General features: G+C 50.0%; 1 protein-coding gene across 1 annotated transcript in view; it reads right to left on the reverse strand.

Moving 5' to 3' along the window:
• Positions 1-7,877: 7,877 nt before the first annotated feature.
• ZNF609 (zinc finger protein 609) overlaps positions 7,878-12,674 on the reverse strand; it is a 214,459-nt gene continuing 209,662 nt past the window's right edge. The window contains exon 10 of the mRNA XM_084886555.1: positions 7,878-7,896. The gene's annotated coding sequence lies outside the window, so the exon portion shown is untranslated. The remainder of the gene's footprint in view (positions 7,897-12,674) is intronic.

Genomic DNA, 12,674 nt, shown 5'->3' on the forward strand with positions numbered 1-12,674 from the left:
GTAGCTATGGAAACCAAAGTTAAAAAGGTGACAAGGTCCAGGCCGCTGTAACTCAGTGGTTGAGCATTGACCTATGAACCAGGATCTCACGGTTCGATTCCCAGTCAGGGCGCATGCTCAGGGTTGCAATCTCGACCCCCAAGGGAGGCAGCTGATCAATGATTCTCTCTTCTCATTGATGTTTCTCTCTCTCCCTTCCTCTCTGAAATCAATAAAAATATATATTTTTAAAAAGTGCTACAGAAAGCAGAAGGCTCAAGACCCAGGCTTTCTGGTGTCCCCATCCAGAGTGAAATGATCCTCTGAACTCTGGGTCCCAGGGTCCCACAAAGGCCAGGGCTCCTGGGAGGCTGGAAGATCTCACTGGGACCACAGAAGCCTGGTCTGAAAGGAGCCGGTGGTGACCAAACCTCTGTGGTTACAAAAGAGGCTACCAACAAAGTCCAAGTCCACAGCCGTTGCTGTGTGTGGGAGGGAGGGAACACCTGAACAAGGGTGATCTGAGTTCAGAAATCTCCCTTTTTAAAAATATCTATTTTTTGCCGGGACCGGTTTGGCTCAGTGGATAGAGCGTCAGCCTGCGGACTGAAAGGTCCCGGGTTCGATTCCGGTCAAGGGCATGTGCCTTGGTTGCGGGCACATCCCCTGTGGGGGGTGTGCAAGAGGCGGCTGGTCGATGTTTCTCTCTCATCGACGTTTCTAACTCTCTGTCCCTCTCAATTCCTCTCTGTGTAAAATCAATAAAATATATTTAAAAAAATATATATCTATTTTTATTGATTTGAGAGAGAGAGAAACATGTTGTTCCACTTATTTATGCGTTTATTGGTTGATTCTTGTATATGCCCTGATTGGTGATTGAATCTGCAAACTTAGAGCATCAAGATGATGCTCCAACCAACGGGGCTACCTGGCCAGGGCCGGAAATCTCTGAAATAGATTTGCTTCTTACTTTGGCCAGAGCGGGATTCTACAGGTGCCAATATTAACGGCCTTGATTTGGGTTGGATTATCTCAGAGTTTTCGAGCAGCTGTCTCTTTACCATGCTGGAGGGAGTCCTTTTAATCAAGATGGACTACTTGAGTTTGTTGTTTTCAGTCACTTATCGTGGGGGTAGGGGAGAGGAGCGAGCCGAGTCCCAGAGGGCCACCATGAAGCACTCGGTCTCTGTTCTTCACCCTCCGATCCTTACCATTGCCCGGGTGTGATCTGGGGAACGGCCATCTCCATTTCGTGGACAGGAAGTTCCAGTTCAGCCGAAACCGGTTTGGCTCAGTGGTAGAGCGTCGGTCTGTGGACTCAAAGGTCCCGGGTTCGATTTCGGTCAAGGGCATGTACATTGGTTGCAGGCACATCCCCAGTAGGGGGTGTGCAGGAGGCAGCTGGTCGATGTTTCTCTCTCATTGATGTTTCTAACTCTCTATCTCTCTCCCTTCCTCCTCTGTAAAATATCAATAAAATATATTAAAAAAAAAAAAAAAAAAAAAGTTCCAGTTCGGAGAGGGGCCCACGTCATGTTTGGTCTTGAGGAGCCAAGCCACGGCTCTGAGCTCTGGGTTCACATCATCCCTGGGGAGGGACCACACCCGCTTACCCGGCCATTCTCTCTTCGTCCTTCTTCCTGTCCGCAGACGCTTGTTGAGTGCTCTCTACTGGAGCCTGTGTTGGGTGTGAGGCGGAGACTAAATATAGTTGCTCTTCCCAGGACATAGCCTGGGTCTGGGGTCCAAGCCGTGGAGCGACTTCAGTGGGCAGTAACCGGGAAGGGGAAGTTTTAGATGTTATTGGCTCCAAATGGCTCACTCCCCCTGGATGCCTTCCTACTGCCCTCCACCGCCCCGGGAGTCCAGGCCCAGCTGGGCCCGTGTTGTTGTGGGTCTGTGCTTGGCTTCTTAGGACACCACGGGGGTGGCTTAGGAGGCGGGTGCAGAGGAAGAGGCACCGTTTCTGACCCCAAGGCCTCTCCTCAGCTCCCAAAGCAGGACACTCAGACCTCAGCCGCTGGTGAGATCGCTCACACAGCAGCCGCACCTGTTTCTCTCGCCACACCCAGGTTCTCATTCCTGGAGACAACGGAGGAGGAGCGTGCTCCTGGAACAAGCTCGGGTCTCAGGGAAGAGAGGGAAGGAGGAGGGAGCTACTGGGTTCCCTCCAGAGCAATCACATCCCCACTAGGCTTTTCCCCAGAGACCCTAATCCCAAATATTTCTTTGCACATGCTTTCCATGGGTGTATATATTCATAGTTCTCCTGTCCATGTTTGCCGGGTGAGTTGTGACAAAATTCAACTTCGGTTTCCAAGAACTTTCTTTCAGGGTCCTCAGGAGCCTGTGGGTTGATGGCCAATCCAGGCAGGCGTTCAGGACCCACCCCAGTCTGCTTTCTGGCCTCTTGTTCCCTGTGCATTCACGTCAAAGCATTTGCCGACCACTGTGCAGGCTCTGGGATGCTCACGGGGGGAGTTTTTCCTCTCTGAAATTGAGCATCGCTTTCATCCTCAAGGTAACGGGGACTCTGTGACCTCATCCCAGCTCTCACTTCCTAACGGGTCCTTAGGCTGCTCTGTGGCCCCAGCAGGACACTTCCTCTCTCTGGCCCCATCCGGGTCCTGCCTCTCCTCATCCTCCATTGCTCCGAGGCCCTACGTTCATCTGTGTTTACATCTCAGGTGACTTGTCTTGGCCCAGAGGGGCTAATGGTGAGGTTTCTGCTTACCTAAGAGCAAGCACCACAGCGGAGGCCTCTGATGGAGCCTCCCTCTTCCCAGGGTCCGGGTGAGAGGAGTGAAGCTGGAGCGCCCTCTTGTGGTAAAAAAAAAAGGTCACAAGCCTCGTGCAGGGATTCTTTTCTTTTTTCCTCTTTTCCAAGACGAACTCTTGGCTGAGGCTACTCCAGGGTCCGTTTGGTTTTTGGCAAATGTTCTCAGAGGCAGAGCTGGCAGCCAGTCAAAAACATTTATGGAGCACCTACTGGATTTGTACGGAATTTATATTCTAGAAAGCCAGTCCCTGCGTCAGCACGGGGGATACAAAAGTGAATATGAGGCCCCGAGAAATTCGATTCAACCCCTGTTCACAGATGAAGCAGCCGTGGCCCTCTGAGGCAAAGACATGTGCCCAAGTTCATATGCAGAGCTGACATTAGACTCGGGTGTCCTGACTCTGGCTTCATAGAAGTTCAAGCCAATTACCTGCAAGCCCTTCCATCTCCCACATCAAACCCCTCATGGCACAGAGCTCAGTAACCACAGTCGATATTTTCCGGGCTTACAGGTCTGATTCCCTCTGTGGTGAAGACTCTACCCACTGGAATGTCATCGATGCGGCTCCCTGGGAGCTCACCTCTGGGCTGTTCCTTGTCAGCGCACTATTCCCAGGTGTCACGATATCAGCATTGATGTCATCTGTGCAAACCTCGCTGGGCCCGCAGAGACTGAAGTTCCTTTAGGGTGCAGGTCCCACCACCACCACTTACCAGCATGTCGAGGGGACCCGGTGGTACCAAACCTGGCGCTGCTAACTGGCTACTTTGGTTTTTTGTTTTGTTTTGTTTGTTTTTTAATATATTTTATTGATTTTTTACAAAGAGGAAGGGAGAGAGAGAGAGAGCTAGGAACGTCAATGAGAGAGAAATATCAACCAGCTGCCTCTTGCACACCCCCTACCGGGGATGTGCCCAAAACCAATGTACATGCCCTTGACCGGAATCGAACCTGGGACCTTTCAGTCCACAGACCGACTCTCTACCACTGAGTCAAACCGGTTTCGGCTAACTGGCTACTTTGTGTTGGCAAGACAATCAGACAGGTCTCTTCTCCTCTTTGGACAGGTGTCTTCATGGGAATGAACCTCAACGGAGGTTCCCACCTGTGACAACAGTCAGAGCTCCCCAGGGGTGCAGCCGGCTGCCTTACTTAACTTAACTTCCTTGTCCCCAGAGGTCTTTAAGTAGATGCCAGAAGTCCTGCTCGTGCCAGATGTTAGCGGGGATGTTCTAGAGCAGTGTTTCCCAAACTTCTCTCTTGATGAGAATCACCTGGTGGAGTTGTTAAAACACAGATTCCTGAATCCCAACTAAGAAGTGCTAAACTAGAATTTTTGGGAACACATAGGTAAAATTGTATACTTAACTAGTGCTCTAAGACAGATGTTATATACAGAGCACTAAGTTAGGTATGCAATTTTACCTATATGTTCCCAAAAATTCTAGTTTAGCACTTCTTAGTTGGGATTCAGGAATCTGTGTTTTAACAACTCCACCAAGTGATTCTCATCAAGAGAGAAGTTTGGGAAACACTGTTCTAGAGGCAGGTCAAGCATGGGTGACGGCTGGCCCGACCTGATATGTTTTGCCCTTGCTCAATGCCAACCTTAGTGCAGGGGCAGAGCGTGCGGGGCCGCCTGGGTGACTGGGCGGCAGGAGGCCTCATGACTGGGCGGCAGGAGAGGGGCAACAGCTTGTCCTGAGCCCCAGCCAGCTGCTGCTCACAGGATGGGGGCCCGTGGGGCTTAATGTTTTGATTTTTCAAGGGAAACTGGACATTCACATTTTAATATGAGAATCCCTGATATTGGATGGTAACTACTAACCAGAAAAATGTAAATACCATTGCCTGGGCTAAACCACACTCATTGGTTTGCAACGTAAAGATTTCTCCTAGTTTCTCACTTCTTGCAATGAGTCTGGGGACAGAGACTGACCCCAAGTTCTCAGCTATCCCCAATCCATGTATATGCCCCGTGTCCTTTCCCTCCTCTGTTTCCTCCTTTTTCTACAGCTTTAGCCATACTTTCTTCATCGGTATCAATCCACGGTCTCCCCATGAGGAACCAGAATGTACTGGCAATGCCTCCAGAAGCCACCAGGGGGCAGCGTTGGATACAGGAAACGATTGGTTTTGGCGGGCAGGCTGAGGATTGTTTGTGATCTCCCTCTTTCTGCCAAGGTTACAGATCTATCCAGATTTGCGGGTTCAGGAAGGCATCTGGGTCGTTCCCTGAGGGTGCAGTGAGGCTCGCTGTTCCCCGCCTCGCCTCCCAGAGGGCGCTATTGCCTCACCTCTGGATCAGAGGGTCAACTTTCTTCCTTGACTTCCTGCCCTTAGCTTCCCCACATGTGTCCCCCCCCCCCCCCCCCCGCCACACACACAGATACAGACACACACACACTCACACACACACACATCTCCCATATCCCCCAGCCACCCAGCGGTCACTGATTCTGCCTAAACCCACTGACCACAGTCTTTTTCAAGAGCCCTCAGTGGCTCATCATCACATACAGGTTTTCAGAAGTTTAGTGTCAAGACACTGACACTAAGACGAAGTAGAGCAGGACTGGAGAGCTTTTCCGTCATCTCGGTTGTAATGGGCAGGCTAGCTTTGTTATTCCAACTTCATAGACGAGGAGGCTGAAGCACACAGCAAAGCAAGCAATTCAGCCATCCAGCAGGGCTCGTGTATGTTCTGACCGTCTTTGCTAGATACAGGCAGTCCTCGGGTTAGGTCGTTTTGTGGTTAGGTCGCCTTCTCCCATTTATTTATATATAAAAAAAGTTCCGTCATTTTGACATAAGTACATATGTGCTTTATGTCTTTTATTATTTATTTACCACAAGTAAAGGTCAGGAATTGTTATCTTTCTTTTAAATTATATATATATATATATATATATATATATATATATATATATATATTATTGATTTTTCACAGAGAAGAAGAGAGAGGGATAGAGAGAAACATCGATGAGAGAGAATCATCGATCAGCTGCCTCTTGCACACCCCTTACTGGGGATGTGCCCACAACCAAGGTACGTGCCCTTGACCGGAATTGAACCTGGGACCTTTCAGTCCGCAGGCTGACGCTCTATCCACTGAGCCAAACCCATTTTGGCTCTTTTAAATTAAAAAAATATATATATTTTATTGATTTTTTACAGAGAGGAAGGGTTTGATATGGTATATATATATATATATATATATATATATATATATATATATGGGCAACTAACTCATCCTAGCTTATTTGGCTCAGTGGATAGAGCATCAGCCTGCAGACTGAAGGGTCCCAGGTTCGATTCCCGTCAAGGGCACATACCCTGGTTGCGGGCTTGATCCCCAGTAGGGGGCGTGCAGGAGGCAGCTGATCAATGATTCTCTCTCATCATTGATGTTTCTATCTCTCCCTCTCCCTTCCTCTCTGAAGTCAATAAAAATATATTTAATAAATAGGTAACTAACTCCCAGTAGCTTCAAAGTGGATGTTGGCCAGTAAGTGACCATGACAGCAGGACCCAGAGGCGGCTCCTGAATCTACGGCCGGTGAAGGCTCCCCGCAGCGGTGGGTTCCCCTGGACACACAAACGGTGCTCCCAAGGGCGCGGGGCAGGGCCGCGCTGAAGGGAGCCCATGTCAGGAGCACACGTGCCGTCTGCGCTCTTCTGTGCCTGAGGATGCCTCTCTTCCCTTCGTTTTCAAATTCTTGTCCCCCGTTCTACCAAGGAAAGGCGTGGTACTCATGGGTGCTGTCTGCCCGTCTTCCTATCAGGTGATTTCCCACCTTTTAGTGGTTAGGTGTGGCCGGGACTTGCTCTGGCCGATGAAATGTGAGCAAAAGTGTGTCCTTCTGGAAGGAAGCATTTCAGAGCCAGTGTAGCTGCTCCTTCCCTTCTCTCTGCCGTGGCGACATGACAGTTCAGATGGTGGAATCTGGGTCCCTGAGTGACGACGATATGGATCAGAAACACAAAACAAAACAAACCTCCAGCTCAGGTGGGGGTAAGAGGGGAAAAAAACTGTTGGTTTAAGCAACTAACATTCTGAGTTTGCTTGTTAGTGTAGCATAATTTAGCCTATACTATACAAGGGCCTTACCTCTTGTCCATCCTAAATCTGCCTTTGCTGTGTTGGTATGTAAAAATCTCTGGGGATCCAAATAAGTACTTTAAAATAGTGATTTCAGCCTAGCCAGTGCGGCGCAGTGGTTGAGTGTTGACCTATGAACTTGGAGGTCTCGGTTGAATTCCCGGTCTGGGCACATGCCTGGGTTTCAGGCTCCATCCCTAGTGGGGGGTGTTGCAGGAGGCAGCTGATCAATGATGGTCTCTCATCATTGATGTTTCTGTCTCTCCCCCTTCCTTTCTCTCTAAAATCAATAAAAATATATTTAGCCCTAGCCAGTTTGGCTCAGCGGATAGAGCGTCAGCCTGCCAACTGAAAGGTCCCAGGTTCGATTCCAGTCAAGGGCACATGCCCGGGTTGTGGGCTCAATCCCCAGTGGGGGACTTGCAGGAAGCAGCCGATCCACGATTCTCATCATGGATATTTCTGTCTCTCTCTTCCTCTTCCTTTTTCTCTGAAGTCAATAATATATATATATATATATATATATATATATATATATATATATATATATATTTTTTTTTTTTTTAATAAATAAAAATATATTTAAAATACTGATTTCAATATTGAGAAAGTGAATGACTGAAAAGGACTATTTTAAAAAATATATATATTTTATTGATTTTTTTTTTACAGAGAGGAAGGGAGAGAGATAGAGAGTTAGAAACATTGATGAGAGTCATCGATCAGCTGCCTCTTGCACACCCTCCACTGGGGATGTGCCCACAACCAAGGTACATGCCCTTGACTGGAATCAAACCCGGGACCTTTCAGTCCCCAAGCCGACGCTCTATCCACTGAGCCAAACCAGTTTCGGCTGAAAAGGACTATTGAATACAGCGTTTTGCAAATCAAAGATTTCCCAATATTTTGCTTTCGGCATTTGAAGGAGGTGAAACATTCAGTTGTCGACTGCAGGTGGTAGTGAGTGACTCTCCAGACTTCTTCCATTTCCTTTTTCTTATTTATATGAGCTGGATTTATCAGCATTAACATCTATGAAAATTAAATATGGAAGTAAATTAATGCTGATAATTCTCATTCCAGCATGTACATACCCAAATATGAGTTGTATTTCTTATATAATTTTACTTCTAATGTTTATTAATTCTCTATCAACATTTATAATGTGTTTATGTTGTTTTCATAGTGAATTTATAATAATGTAATGATAAGTCAATCCAGAATAAAATATTAAACTCTAGATCCTTATGGATACAAAAAATAATTTAAAAAATTTTAATTTATATATATTTTTATGACAGAGACATATGGTTTGATGACCAAACATATGGTTTGATGACATTTCCAAGCATAAACTTTATATTACAGTAGGATAACATTATGTGGGGAAAGTAGAAAGAATATATGAGTTCAAGGAGAAAATACAATAATGTAAATTTTCCTTTGTTGGAAAGAATTTGCTTATATATTTTATAAATGGTTGATGATGGCTACCAAGTCTCTGTGATTCCATTGGATACCTTTAATAAGTTTTTTTTTTAAAGTCCTATACGCTAGAAATCACATCCATTGCAACTGTTTAAATATGGTTGGAAAAAATTTTTTAAAAAAATATATTTTATTGCTTTTTTACAGAGAGGAAGGGAGAGAGACAGAGAGCTAGAAATGTCGATGAGAGAAACACCGACCAGCTGCCTCTTGCACACCCCCTACTGGGGATGTGCCCGCAACCAACGTACATGCCCCTGACTGGAATCGAACCTGGGACCTTTCAGTCCGCAGGCTGACGCTCTACCACTGAGCCAAACTGGTTTTGGCTGAAAAATTTTTTTAATTAAAACATTTCAAGAGAATATAGTTTTTAAAAGCCAGCTTTATTGAGGGGTACATCATTTTACAATTTTGTTTAGGGTGTGCATGAGCTAAATTACTGAAAGATTTCTGTTTTGGGATGGACTGGGTTTGGCTTGGTAGAGGAGGGGGAGGAAGGCATTGTGGGTAGGAGAAAGAGAGAAAAGGGACGGAAGCAGAAATGGGACATGCTCAGGGAGCTGTGAGCGGACAGTCTGAGACGGGGAGTGACTGAGATAAGCTGGACAGGTAAATGAGGGTGCGACTAACACTTACTAGGCTAAGGCGTTTCTGCTTCGTAGTATTTATTTTAATTATGCAAGTTATGCATGATACAGTCTCCTTATACAAATGTAAAACGTTATGGATAGGCTTGGGACCCTCACTTCCATTTCTGGCCCCTTCTGTCTCCCCAGATGTGACCTTGGTTTTCCGCGTTAGCTCCAGCAGATGTGTTTCCATGTGTCCACACGCTCAGGTCCCGGCCTCTGCGTGAGGGAGCGCCTCCGGCGCAGGAGTTGCAGCTTTATTATCAGGTCATTAGCAACCTGGGGCTGGGGGTTGCTCCAGGACGTCACTCCTTTATGCCTTGCTACTGGGATCTGCTCACTGAGAAAATGGCAGTTGTCATTTTGGGGTAAGGGGAGGCATAGGAAGTGATTTTGGCACAGAGTCTGTGGCCTAGTATTGTCAGAAGGTGGCAGTAAGCGCCATGCCACTGGAAGGTGGAGGAAATCGTGTGGGAAAGGTGGTGGGAGGACACTAAATCCCACCCTCGTTTGCTCACACATGTGCCTGGCTGAGTGGAAATAGTCTCTCTAGAAACAGTGGCCCTCGTTCTTCTATGCCATCATTCTTTATATATATATATATATATATATATATATATATATATATATATATATATTATTGATTTTTCACAGAGAGAAAGGGAGAGGGATAGAGAGTTATAAACATCAACCAGCTGCCTCCTGCACACCTCCCACTGGGGATGTGCCAGCCACCAAGGTACATGCCCTTGACCAGAATCGAACCTGGGACCCTTCAGTCCACAGGCTGACGCTCTATCATCCACTGAGCCAAACCGGTTTCAGCTATGCCATCATTCTTTATTGTGATAAGGACACTAAAAAAAACTACGTAAAAATCATGTAAGGGTGATAAGTAACAGCAACTGGTCCTGCTGGTGTGGCTCAGCAGTTGAACATCGACCCAAGCACCAGGAGGCCCTGCTCAATACCCGCCCCCCTCAGGGCACATGCCCGGGAGGCATGCAGGAGACAGCCAGTGGGTTTTCTCTCTCCCTCCTCCTTCCTCTCTCTCTCAAATCTGCAGGATGCGTTCGGCCTGTGGGCTGCTGGTGTGTGATCTCGGCTGGCTCACGATATGATCTCTGGCAGCCGCTGGGCTCTGAGGTCTGTCGGTGACGAGGACTCGGGCTTCTTGGAGAGACGCTGTGGGAATGGTTGACTTCACTCCTCACGTCCGGTTCTCACCCGCCTCCCGACACGCAGCTAGCAACAGAGGGCTGCCAGGAAGCTGGGAGCTTAGCATCCTCACGAGCCCAGGAAGCCGGCCAATCTACATTCACCAGAAGCCACACTCCTCGGGGGAGTCCGCCCTACGGCCCCGAGCCCTGCTCCCGGGCGCGGGGCGGGCTCCGGCCTCTCCCAGGGCAGGGCCCAGTGGGAACCGCCTGGGGACCGCTTCCCAGGGGCTTTGTCCTGTGACTAGAGCCAAGCGAGGCAGGCAGACACCAGTGAGAACACACACACCAGCGCTCCCAAGGCCTTTCCCACGCGGCCGCAGGGTGGCCGGAAGGGCAGCTGGTCATGGGAATGGATGCACGGTCCCCCCTCTCCTCCCGTGGAAGCTCCACCCTGTTCCATTTACTCCTGGCCTCCCCCCCCCCCCCCCCCAGGCCCCTTCCACCCGCTTACTGCTTATGACTTCCAGGGAAGGAAATAGCTGAACAATGCGGCACATCAGAGGCCGGGCACAGAGCCCAGGCCGCTGGCAAGCCGTGGGCTCCCCAGCTGCCCTCCTCCCCCCCCCCCCCCCCCCCCCCGCACCCGCCCTCTAGTTCCTCTCCCTGAAGGTCGGCCTTCCTCAGGCCTCTCCCCCCACCTCCTCGCCGCCCCTGTGCGACTTCAGACAACCCTTTCCCATCTCTTTTACTTATTATTTTTTAGAATATGTTTTATTGATTTTTCACAGAGAGGAAGGGAGAGGGACAGAGAGCCAGAAACATCGATGGCAGAAAAACATCAATCAGCTGCTTCCTGCACCCCCCCCCTACTGGGATGTGCCCGCAACCAATGTACATGCCCTTGACAGGAATCGAACCTGGGACCCCTCAGTCCACAGACCGACGCTCCATCCACTGAGCCAAACCGGTTTCGGCTCCCATCTCTTTTCTTAATATATATGTTTATTGATCTCAGAGAGGAAGGGAGAAGGAGACAGAGATGGACACAGCAATGAGGAGAGAGAATCATTGCTCAGCTGCCTCCTGCACGCCCCAGGCAGGGAATGGAGCCCGCAGCCCCCGGCCAGTGCCATGACTGGAACCGAACCGGGAGCCCCTGGCTCACAGGCCCATTTCTCAGGTTTGCCCCTCTCCCCTCCCCCTCCATGTGGGGGCCAGTGGTGACCACACTCCCCCGGGGGGTGACTCCTGGTGGAAGGGGCTGAAGCCAGGCGAGGCTGGGGGTTTTGGCCGGTGACAGTGGGCGGGTTTTTTCCTTAAGTTTTCCTCCTGAGCAGACGGTGCTGGCCCGGAGCTCGCAGGCTGGAGGGCCGTTCCTCTGGAGGAGCCCCTGAGCCCGCCGGCAGGGACGAAGCCTCACGGCCTGTGGGGCACCCTCAGGGGAGCGGAACGGGGTTCCCAGGCATTGCCAGCTTCTGGGGCTGGAAGTTGGTGACAACCACCACCTTTGTTTTTCCTGTTGGTAAAAGAACGTTCTGCCCTGGCCCCCTCTCGGTTCTAGTGCTTCTAACGGCCTTGCCTTCCGCCAGGCGTTTCCTGCCCGGAGCCAAGGGGCAGCGCCTCACTAGGCTGTGCCCCCGCCCAGAGCCAGCCTGCCCTCTCCTCCCGGCCCTGGGTCCCACGGAGGGAGTGGCCGTGGGATGGAGCCAGACCCCGGGAGGTGACGACAGGCCCATCCTCACTCCCTCTCCTCCGGCCACGGCCCACGTGGCCCCAGGACACAGGTGCCGGGTCCCCCAAACCAGCCTCTTCCCCCTGACATCTGGTTTCACCCCTTCAGTGACTTCTGCCCCCGTGTAGCTCGACCGTGTGAAAGCCGCCACGTGGAAACCTAAACCGTCACATATATATATATATATATATATATATTATTGATTTTTCACAGAGAGGAAGAGAGAGGGATAGTCAGAAACACTGATGAGCGAGAATCATCGATCAGCTGCCTCTTGCACGCCCCCCCCCCCCCCCCCCCCGCACTGGGGATGTGCCTGCAACCCAGGTACATGCCCCTGACCGGAATCGAACCCGGGACCCCTCAGTCCGCAGGCCAACCCTCTATCCATTGAGCCACACCGGTTTTGGCTTCTAAACAGTCTGGAGAGCAGGAAGGAGTCCTGAAGAACGCCAGCATTTAGGAGAGAAGCTGGAGCACAAAGGCACCTGAGCCGAGTCCACGGCCGGTGACCAGCGAAGGGGGGACGGTCCTCGGTCCTCGGCGGCCTCCTCCCGCTCCCACGGCAGCGTGGGCGTCGTCCTGGGAGGGGGCAGAGAGGAACGCCCACCCCTCGTGTCCTGGTCCTCGTACCGGGGCCTTTTAGAACCTCCAGTTGTATATTTTTTTAGTGCCTCGGGCTCCACTTGCACCTTAAAAAGGTGGAATTTAAGTTGTGTCTGTTATCAGCAAAGAAGCTGACCCCCATTCTTCTGGATTTCTGCACTCGCAGGCCAGGCTGAGCAGCACACTTTTGCA

The sequence above is a fragment of the Pipistrellus hanaki genome (assembly GCF_964339955.1).
Source record: "Pipistrellus hanaki genome assembly, chromosome: 1".
NCBI classification, from domain to species: Eukaryota; Metazoa; Chordata; class Mammalia; order Chiroptera; family Vespertilionidae; genus Pipistrellus; species Pipistrellus hanaki.